Here is an 11844-nt window from a genome sequence, read left to right as displayed (position 1 = left end):
ATTTGCTACGGCCCTTCGGGGGGCTTTAAACTAATTTGTCAGGGGGCTGGGAAAACCAGCTGTAGTCCAGAAGCCAGTGTTGAGAGTGAGGTACTGAAGAGGGTATCAAGGTCGCAGGAGTGTACCGGCAGACAGAAAGGTGGGTTGAAGTGTGTCTACTTCAATGCAAGGAATAGGGGGCGACATTCTCCGACCCCCCGCCAGGTCGGAAAATCGCCGGGGGCTGGCGTGAATCCCACCCCCGCCGGTTGCCGAAGTCTCCGGCACTGGATATTCGGCGGGGGCGGGAATCGCACCGCGCTGGTTGGCGGGCTCCCCCGCTCGATTCTCCGGCCCGGATGGCCCGAAGTCCCGCCGATAAATTGCCTGTCCCGCCGGCGTAAATTAAATCACCTACCTTACCGGCGGGACAAGGTGGCGTGGGCGGGCTCCGGGGTCCTGGGGGGGGGGGCGCGGGCCGATCTGGCCCCGGGGGGGGTGCCCCCACGGTGGCCTGGCCCGCAATCGGGGCCCACCAATCCGCGGGCGGGTCTGTGTCGTGGGGGCACTCTTTCCCTTCCGCCTCCGCCACGGTCTCCACCATGGCGGAGGTGGAAGAGACTCCCTCCACTGCGCATGCGTGGGAAACTGTCAGCGGCCGCTGACGCTCCCGCGCATGCGCCGCCCGGAGATGTCATTTCTGCGCCAGCTGGCGGGGCAACAAAGGCCGTTTCCGCCAGCTGGCGGGGCGGAAATTCCTCCGGCGTCGGCCTAGCCCCTCAATGTTGGGGCTCGGCCCCCACATTCCGCACCTTTGGGGCGGCGCGATGCCCTTCTGATTGGCGCCGTTTTGGGCGCCAGTCGGCGGACATCGCGCCGTTTCCGGAGAATTCCGCCCCTGGTAGGTGAACTTGGAGCGTGGATTGGTACTTGGGACTACGATGTTGTGGCCATTACGGTGATATGGGTAGAACAGGGACAGGAATGGTTGTTGGAAGTTCCGGGGTATAGATGTTTCAGTAAGAGTAGGGAAGGTGGTAAAAGAGGTGGAGGAGCAGCATTGTTAATCAAGGATAGTTTAATGGCCGCAGAAAGGCAGTTTGAAGGGGATCTGCCTACTGAGGTAATATGGGCCGAAGTTAGAAATAGGAAAGGAGCGGTCACATTGTTAGGAGTTTTCTATCGGCCCCCAAATAGTAATAGAGATGTGGAGGAAGAAATTGCAAAACAGATTATGGATAGATGGGGGGTCTCAGGGTAGTTGTCATGGGTGACTTTAACTTTCCAAATATTGATTGGAACCTCTATAGGTCGAACAGTTTGGATGGGGCAGTTTTTGTACAGAGTGTGCCGGAGGGTTTCCTGACACAATATGTGGATATGCCGACAAGAGGGGGGCCACATTGGATTGGTACTGGGTTATGAACCGGGCCAAGTGTTAGATTTGTTTGTGGGAGAGCACTTTGGAGATAGTGACCACAATTCGGTGTCTTTCACAATTGCAATGGAGAGGGATAGGGCCATACAGCAGAGCAAGGTTTATAATTGGGGGAGGGTAATTATGATGCAATTAGGCAAGAATTAGGGAGCATAAGATGGGAACAGAAACTGTCAGGGAAAGGCACAAATGAAAAGTGGAGCTTGTTCAAGGAACAAATACGTGTGTCCTTGATAGTCATGTCCCTGTCAGGCAGGGAGGAAATGGCCATGTGAGGGAACCATGGTTCACAAAAGAGGTTGAATGTCTTGTCAAGAGGAAAAAGGAAGAGTATGTAAGGATGAGAAAACAAGGTTCAGTAGGGTCGCTTGAGGGTTACAAGGTAGCAAGGAATGAGCTGAAAAAAGGGCTTAGGAGAGCTAGGAGGGGGCATGAGAAGTCCTTGGCGGGTCAAATCAAGGAGAACCCCAAGGCTTTTTACTCTTATGTGAGAAATAAAAGAATGACCAGGGTGAGGGTAGGGCCGGTCAAGGACAGTAGTGGGAACTTGTGCAGGGAGACAGAAGAAATAGGAGAGGCATTGAATGAATACTTTTCTTCAGTGTTCACAAAGGAGAGGGGCCATGTTTTTGAGGATGAGAGTGTGATTCAGACGGGTAGGCTAGAGGAGGCAGATGTTCTGAGGAAGGATGCATTAGCAATTTTGAAAAACCTGAGGGTCGACAAGTCCCCTGGGCCAGATGGGATGTAGCCAAGGATTCTTTGGGAGGCAAGGGATGAGATTGCAGAGTCTTTGGCTTTGATCTTTGAGATCTTGCTGTCCACGGGGATAGTGCCAGAGGACTGGAGAGTGGCAAATGTTATTCCTCTGTTCAAGAAAGGGAATAGGAATGACCCTGGTAATTATAGGCCAGTTAGTCTTACTTCGGTGACCGGTAAGATAATGGAAAAGCTCCTGAAGGATAGGATTTATGACCATTTGGAAAGATGCAGCTTAATCTGGCATAGTCAACACGGATTTGTGAAGGGTAGGTCTTGCCTCACAAATTTGATTGAATTCTTTGAGGAGGTAACTAAGTGTGTAGATGAAGGTAGAGCAGTTGATGTTGTATACATGGATTTTAGTAAGGCGTTTGATAAGGTTCCCCATGGTCGGCTCATGAAGAAAGTAAGGAGGTGTGGGATAGAGGGAAATTTGGCCAATTGGATAAGAAACTGGCTATCACATAGAAGACAGAGGGTGGTGGTGGATGGAAAATTTTCAGACTGGAGACCAGTTATCAGCGATGTACCACAGGGATCAGTGCTGGGCCCTCTGCTCTTTGTGATTTTTATCAATGACTTAGAGGAGGGGGATGAAGGGTGGGTCAGTAAAGTTGCTGATGACACCAAGATTGGTGGAGTAGTGGATGAGGTGGAGGGCTGTTGTAGGCAGCAAAAAGACCTTGATAGGATACAGAGCTGGGCCGAAAAATGGCAGATGGAGTTTAACCCTGATAACTGCGAGGTGATTCATTTTGGGAGAAAAAATTTGAATGTGGATTACAGGATCAACGGCAGGGTTCTGAGGAATGTGGAGGAACAGAGAGATCTTGGGGTTCATGTCCACAGATCTCTGAAGGTTGCCATTCAAGTGGATAGAGCCGTGAAGAAGGCTTATCGTGTATAGCGTTTATGAACAGGGGGCTTGAGTTTAAGAACCGCAGGGTTATGCTGCAACTATACATGACCCTGGTGAGACCACATTTGGAGTATTGTGTGCAGTTCTGGTCACCTCACTATAGGAAGGATGTGGAAGCATTGGAAAGGGTGAAAAGGAGATTTACCAGGATACTGCCTGGTTTGCAGGATAGGTCTTATGAGGAAAGGTTGAGGGAGCTAGGGCTTTTCTCTTTGGAGCGGAGGAGGATGAGAGGCGACTTAATAGAGATTTATAAGATAATGAGGGGGATAGATAGAGTGGATGTTCAGAGACTATTTCCTCGGGTGGATGTAGCTGTTACAAGGGGGCATAACTATAAGATTCAGGGTGGGAGATATAGGAGGGATGTCCGAGGTAGGTTCTTTACTCAGAGAGTGGTTAGGGTGTGGAATGGACTGCCTGCTGTGATAATGGAGTCGGACACTTTAGGAACTTTCAAGCAGTTATTGGATAGGCACATGGAGCACACCAGAATGACAGGGAGTAGGATAGCTTGATCTTGGTTTCGGACAATGCTCGGCACAACATCGAGGGCCGAAGGGCCTGTTCTGTGCTGTACAGTTCTATGTTCTAAGACATCAGAGCAGAAGTAGGCCACTCAGCCCATCGAGTCTGCTCCGCCATTCAATGAGATCATGGCTGATCTGATATGATAATTCTCAACTCCACATTTCCATCTTATTTCCATAAACCTTTATTCCCTTACTGATTAAAAATCTGTCTTCCTCATTATTATTCCCCCTATTTTTACACTCCATTTCCTTTGAAATCAAGGCCAACGTTCCGTTTGCCTCCCCAGTTAGCTACTCCACTTGCATGCTACTTTTTTGTGAATTATACATGAGGATTCCCAAACCTCTCTGTGCTGTAGTCCCCTGCAGTCTTTTTTCCATTTAAATAATATTCAGCTCCTTTATTCTTCCTACCAAAGTGCAGAACTTCACATTTTTCTACATTATATTCCATCTTCCAAGCATTTTCCCACTCACCTAACCTGTATATATTCCTCTGTCGACTCTTTGTGCCATCCTCACCATTTGCCCTTCTACCTATTTTGTATCATCCACAAACCTAGCAATATTACCTTCACTTTCCACGTCCAAGTCATTCATACATATTGTAAATAATATATATATTGTAATTGATCCCTGCGGCAATCCACATTTTTGAAACTCCAGGTGTATAACATCTAATGGTTCCCCTTTATCTATTCTGCTCATTACTACCTTAAAGAATCCTAATACATTTCTCAGGCATTATTTCCCTTTCATGAAGCCATGCTGACTCTATTTGACTATATTATGCATTTCTATAAGCTCTGCTTTTTCCATAAAATGTCAGTTATTGCTAATCAACTGTCTTTCCTGCTAAACTCCTTTCCTGGACCACTCCAGTCAAGTCTGCCCTCATTCCTTTAAAACTACCCTTATTTAAGTGTGGCACTGTTTTGACCCAAATTTCTTTCAAACAGTCTGCTAAATTGTATCATGTTATGGTCATTGTTTCCTAGGGGATCTTTTACTCTGAGATTGTTTATTAAACCTGCCTCATTACACATCCCCAGATCAAAAATAGTCTGATCCCTGGTTGGATTCACATCATATTGTTCTAGGAAACTGTGCTGAATGCACTTTATAATTTTTTTCTCATGGTTACCTCTTCCAATTTGATTTTCCAATCCACATACAGATTAAAGTCTCCCATGATTAAAGTACTGCCTTTTTTACATGTCCTTATTATCTCTTGATTTATTTGCTAACCTACAGCAGAGCGGCTGCTTGGGGGCCTATAGACTATCCCCACCAGTGTCACCTTCCCCATGTTATTTCTTATCTCCACCTATATGGATACAACATCTTCCAACCCAAGATAATTTCTTGTTATTCTATTTATTCCATCTCATATTAACAAAGCTACCCCACCACCCTTTCCTTACTGCCAGTCCTTACGAAAATTCACATACCCCTGAATATTTAGTTCCCAGTTTTGATCTCCTTGTAACCACGTCTCTGTAATGGCTTTAGGGTCATACCCGTTGACCTCAATTTTTTGCCATTAATTCATTTATTTTGTGCCGAATACTACATACATTTCAGTAAAGAACCATTAATTTTACCTTGTTACCACTTTTTTTTCTTTTTGACCCGATTTGTTGCTTTTTTTATGTTTGTAAACTTTGTCATTTCCTGTCACACTCTGGTTATCATTACCTAAATAGCCGCCTTGTAATGCAGCCAAATCCTTTTGCTTTCTAAATTCATGGTTTTCTCTGAAACCATATCCCGCCCTCCCCCTCCTCACCCCCCCCCCCCCGACCCCCCCCCCCGACCCCCACTCACCCCCACTATTTAGTTTACAGCACTCTCTACTGATAGGTATGCAGTTTCTAAGAACACTGGTCCCAGCACAGTCCAGAAGTAGGCCGCCTCAATGGTACAGCCGCCACTTTCATCAGTACTGATGTCAGTTGCCCCACGAACTTTGGGGCAGCACGATAGCCTTGTGGATAGCACAATTGCTTCACAGCTCCAGGGTCCCAGGTTCGATTCCGGCTTGGGTCAATGTCTGTGCGGAGTCTGCACATCCTCCCCGTGTGTGCGTGGGTTTCCTCCGGGTGCTCCGGTTTCCTCCCACAGTCCAAAGATGTGCAGGTTAGGTGGATTGGCCATGATAAATTGCCCTTAGTGTCCAAAATTGCCCTTAGTGTTGGGTGGAGTTACTGGGTTATGGGGATAGGGTGGAGGTGTTGATCTTGGGTAGGGTGCTCTTTCCAAGAGCCGGTGCAGGCTCGATGGGCCGAATGGCCTTTTTCTGCACTGTAAAAAAAAAACAATTCTCTCTATCTATGAACTGAAACCTACTTCTCCCAGACCAGTATTTGAGCAACGTATTCATCTTTCTAGTTTTATGTACTCTATGCCAATTTGCACATGGCTCAGGTAATACTCCAGGGATTTTAACCTTGGATTTTCTGTTGTTTAATTCAGTGCCGAGCTCCTCAAACTGTCTATGCAGAACCTCTTTCCTCATTCTACCTATATCGTTGGCCGCAATATGAACTACGATGACAGGATTCTCCCCCTCCCACTGCAAGTTCCTCTCCAGCCTGGAGCAGGTGTTTCGGACCCTGGCACGGGGTAGGCAACAGAGCCGTCTTGACTCACGTTCCTTGCGACAGAGAATAATGTCAATCCGCCCTCACTATACTGTCCTCTACTACCACTACCTTCTTATGTGCTTCACCCACTTGAATGGCTTCCTGTACCACAGTGCCATGGCTAGTCAGTTTATCAACCCTGCAGCCCCTACTCTCATCTAAACAAGCTGAACAAACGTCAAACCTGTTGGACAATTGCAGAGACTGACAGTCCTGCACTCCTGCCCTCTGGGTCCCCTTACCTACAGCCACCACCCTCCTGTCCCTGACCACTTTCCAAACTGGAAGATTCTATCCTAAGGGGTGTGACTGCCTCCTGAAATAAAGTGTCCTGGTAACTCTCTCCCTCCTTGATCTGTCGCAGTGTCCACAGCCCAGCATCCAGCTCAATGGCTCTTAGCTGAAGTTCCCCAAGCTGCAGGCACTTATTGCAGAGGTGTTTGTCCTGGATAACACCAGTATCCATGAGCTCCCACATTCTGTAGCCGTTACATATCACCTGTTCTGCCATACATCTTTAACTAATAACTTAATTATGTCATTCAATGATTTATTTTCTTTTAGATATTAATTAATCTTATCAGAAATTGCAGGACAAATTTAAACCTTCGAAAAATGGACCATGACCACTTATCGGATATTCACTGGCTATCCACCAACAACTCACCTCCTCCCCTGTGGAACAGCAGAACACAATTCCTGCAGGGTGAAAAAAATTAGAAAAGCAAAGGAGTATCGGCCCCCACTCCTCACCAAACTCCTTCTTCTACCAAACGTCCACACCATGTCCAACTGCACCCAGTCCAGTAACATAGCCATTACACTTCACTGGTGTAACCCATTGCCATTCGGATATTTTGAAATATTTCTGACAGACATCGTAGAATGAAATATACATTCAATTCTTCTTCCTTACCAACAAATAAAGTTGCATTTGACCTCCGAGGGAACCGCAATAATGATGTACCAGCATATTGGTTGACCGATCCTGCACAGTCAACTTCACTATATTTACATATGCCTCAGGATCCAAATGATACCTCATCAACTGATTTACTGATAATTACACCACTGAAGACTCTTAAGTGGATTTTATGGATCTTAAATGTCACAATGTTTGCAGCAACCTTGCAGTAGTGATTGTGCTAATACTCTGTAAATCTGGACTACTGTTTGCAATGCAAAGTTACATTAAGTTAGGTAAACTGAGACCAAACCTTTATTACCATTCATGTTTTATGTAGGAGTACATCAATGTCATTCGAAGGCTAGATTAAATGCTGAACTAGCAAGAGCACATTCCTTCCAGTGGGAGAATTTCACTGCAATGTGGGTCTTAATTCCAGTTCTTCTACAATAATCGCCACCCACAATAACTATCTATGTAATTAATGGACCAACTGAGATTCCTTTATGTCACTGGCAAGTTGTTTTGAAAGGGGTCCAGATAATATGGAGGAGGTTATCACCTCCTCTGCAATTACGAGTGTCAGCTTATTTGACAATCCCCAACTGAAGAAGAGAATCATAACATTCCTCTATTATTATAATTTAAATGAGCAACCATACAAATTTATCTTAAAACAAAGCTTTTTAAATTTTCCAAAGCTCAATATCAAGGGGCCCTAATGACAAGTGGGACCTCTTCTTCCAGCTTTTTTACATTACTTACAGTTATTTAGTCATGAAATGTGGGCATCACTGGATGGGCTTGCATTTATTGCCTATCCCTTATTGCCGTTGAACTTGCTGCGCCATTTAAGAGTCAACCACATTGCTGTGAATCTGGTGTCGTACGTCAGTAAGTGTGGCAGATCTCCTTCCCTAAAGGACATTGGTGAACCGGATGTTTTTTTTTACAATTTAATTTCCAGATTTTTATTGAATTCAAATTTCACCATTTGCATGATGGGATTCGAACTCAGGTCCCCAGAGCATTACCCTGGGTCTCTGGATTATGAGTCCAGTGACAATACCACTGTGTCACCACTTCCTCCAATCATGCAATGCAATGATTTAGATTGTTGCAACCAAATGCATTGCTGAGCTTTCACTCATGTTACAACACCTGGGCTAGTGTGCGGTCCTGCCCCACTTGACCCAGAGTCACAACACAAGCAAATTAACCAATAAGTCTTAGAAAATACCCAAACCTTTGACCCTTCACTGTCCAATAATTACAGTTATCAGGGGCGAAATTCTCCTACCCGCCCCGCCACATTTCTGCGCCGACCGGCCGGCGGGAGTCTCCGTAACACCGGCCGGTCAATGGGGTTTCTCATTGTGGGGCAGCCCCACGCCGTCGGGAAACCCCCGGGCACCGGCAAAACGGAGACTCCCGCCGGCGGAGAATGACGCCCCAGGTTTGTAAGTTTAAACACAATTACTGTTTATTTCTAACAAGAACTACAATGGAATATGCAACAAAACAACTGATTAACTATTATCTAATTTCTAATTCCCCACTTTAACTTTTCCCCCATCCTCTATACGCACACACACAAGACAGACAAACACAGAACAGAACAAGGGATAAAAAAAAAGAAGTAAAAGAGAAAAGGAACCTTTGTTTCAAATGGGTGTTTACAACACCTTACTCCGCTTCAGAATTTGATTTCAGTTTGTGGTTTTTACTGTAGATTCCTTCAAGCTTATTTGGTTTCAGGAATACAGCACTCACAGCCTTTCTAGAGAGAGAGTTCCGGGGCGGGATTCTCCAGCTGCGGACACCGGATTTGGGTGGAGAATTCGGCGTTAGCCAAAAATTGAGGTTGCCATCAGGTGCCAAATGGAATGTCATGCACTGGTCCCGCGACATCGGCGTGAATGCATTTTACCCCACACGCTGGCATGGGCAGCAAACTGTACAGTCAAGGCAGTTCGCATATCATGAACTGGGCCAACCCAGCATTTTCTGGACCTACCGCGATGCTCTGCCTCCACCTGGAGGAATTACTGATGGTGAGGTTCACCTGTGGTATTCAAAATCAGGGTGTCATGGCTGTGGAAGGTGCGGGAGGGCTACAAACACTATCCAACATCACTATACTGTGCTGAAAGTTGTGCCACTGGCTGGGGAGGCATCTGCAGGGCTGGGGGTGGAGTAGTGAGGGGGGCTGGGAGATGGTCTGTGGGGTTGGGGTAGCCAGGCATGGAACACCATTGTCGCAGCCTGCAAGGCAACCATGTGGCTGGGCACGCCGCTGACTGCTCACCCATGAGGCATCTTGTTTCCCCCCACCCCGCCCCTCTCCTCCCCCCCCCCAGGCCATCCCCTAGGTACCCTCTGGCCCCAGCCGCGCATAAATGGGATTGGCCTGCTACAGCGCAACCAGTACCATCGTCTTGGCTGGGGTGAGGGTTGGCATGCATTGGAATTGTGCAAGTTCTATGTGGCATAGGTGCCAGCCCATTAACGGGACCTGAATTGCTCCGGGACTGGCACCGCTTTTGTTCCCATCGAACACACGCGATTCAGTCCTGGTGTCAGTACTTAGTTTCTCAAATGGAGAATTCACCCTTGGCCTTTGCTTGCAGTCTGTAATGGTTTTCCTGTAGGTTCATTCATTCGGGTTCTCTGCAGCTTTGGTAAGACAGCACTCACAGCCTCTCTGGAGAGGGAAAGAAAAGCAGCTCCTTGTCTTTCTGTGTCTGGGACTCAACTGCTCCCTGAGGTCTCTGAGAGCACTCCCACTGGGATAGGATCCAATCACCACCTGTTACCGGACAGAATATGGTCTTTTGGCCAATTCATTGACCACCATCCAATCAAAGTAATACAAAGTAAAAAGCCCCACCAGCCACTCCCACCAAAACACCGAAAATCCGCAGAAACCAAATAACTTTTACTTCCCCCTTCTTCATCAGAACTCAAATACAGAAGAGAAAAGACAATAGAAACATATAAACATCACTCAAAAAGTTGCAACTTAAAACAAAAAGCTCTCAGTTCAGCACCAGCCCTTTCCTCTTGGCAAAGTCCATCGCGTCTTCAGGCGATTCAAAATAATGGTGCTGGTCCTCGTGCGTAACCCAAAGACGCGCCGGGTATAACAGTCCAAATTGCACCTGCTTTTTGAACAGGATCGCCTTAACTTGGTTGAAGCCTGTCCCCCCTTCTGCCACCTCCACGCTCAGATTCTGGTAAACACGCAAAATGCTGTTGTCCCATTTGCAGCTCTGCGTACGCTCGGCCCACTGGAGAACACACTCCTTGTCCAGGAATCTTTGGAACCTGACCACCATCGCCCTTGGGGGGGGGGGGGGTCCCCCGGCCGCAGCTTCCTCGCCAGCGCGTTGTACGCCCTGTCCACCTCCAACAGCGGGGAAAATCCCCCTCCCAGAAGCTTCTGAAACATACTCGCCACAAACGCGCCAGCATCAGCCCCCTCCGGGAGACCGACAATTCTTAAGTTCTGCCGGCGTGTTCTGTTCTCCAGGTCCTCTACCTTCTCCAGCAGCCTTTTTTTGCTGATCCTTCAGCATCTCCAGCTCCAGCTGCACCACCTTTTGGAGCTCCTCCTGGTCCGCCAGCGCTTTCTCCAGCTTCTGAATCGTCCGATCCTGGCCATCTAGCCTGCGCTCCAGCCAATCGATCGATTCCTTCATCGGATCTAGACAGTCCCATTTCTGCTTAGCGAAGCCCTCTTGAATGACCTGCATCAACTCCTCCGTTGATGGTTGGGCTGTCACAGCAGGGGTCTGGACATCAGCCATATTGTCTTCTGCCGCAACCTTCCCCCAGCCCTTGCTTGTCTTCCTATTTCTCCCTTCTCGAGCCCTTGGGGTTCTTCATTCCATACACCAATGTGTGGAACCAGTGCCAGATTGACTTCGCCTTCAAAGCCAGCGCTCAAAAACCCAAAAATGTCAGGGGGAAAGGTCCAAAAGTCCGTCCAGAGCGGGAGCCACCAAATGTGCGACTTACTCCCTCATACCCGCGACCGGAAGTCCCGACCACCAGCCAATCAATCAAACCGAGTCTCCACCCCATCTCTCCTCTGGTGCCGAAAAGTCAGAAGCTCCTGTTCAAACTAGCAGAGGCTAGGACAGTGTTCTTTCCGGTAACGTCTGAGTTCCTCATTCTCTCTGCTGTGTGACTTAAAGATACATGACTATTACTCGCCCATGATAACGGCAAAATTAAAGAAAGGGAAAATAGGGAATATACAGGAGGGACCCCTTACACTTAGTTATTAAATATTCTGGCATTTCCAAGTGGTTTGGCATTCTTGGCTGACTGTTCTGAACTCGATTTTGTATTCTTTAAGGCCTCAGGTCACAGATTACTTCTCTCAGGCTGCCCATCCGCTGCCTTTTCCTTTTAAATCGACCCACAACCGCTCCCTTTTTAAAATGTACTGTTCTACCAATGCCTCGCTCTTGATCAGGCTGTCGCGTCTCCACCCCACAGCTTCAGGAAGCTCACCTCACGAATTCTATTCAAGGTAAAAGATAGTCTCGGAGAGGGCAGCATGGTGGCGCGGTGGTTAGCACTGCTGCCTCACGGCTCCAAGGTCCCAGGTTCGATCCCGGCTCTGGGTCATTGTCTGTGTGGAGTTTGCACAT

Source organism: Scyliorhinus torazame, chromosome 2 (assembly GCF_047496885.1).
Source record: "Scyliorhinus torazame isolate Kashiwa2021f chromosome 2, sScyTor2.1, whole genome shotgun sequence".
Classification (NCBI taxonomy): domain Eukaryota; kingdom Metazoa; phylum Chordata; class Chondrichthyes; order Carcharhiniformes; family Scyliorhinidae; genus Scyliorhinus; species Scyliorhinus torazame.
This window is presented reverse-complemented; position numbering follows the sequence as displayed.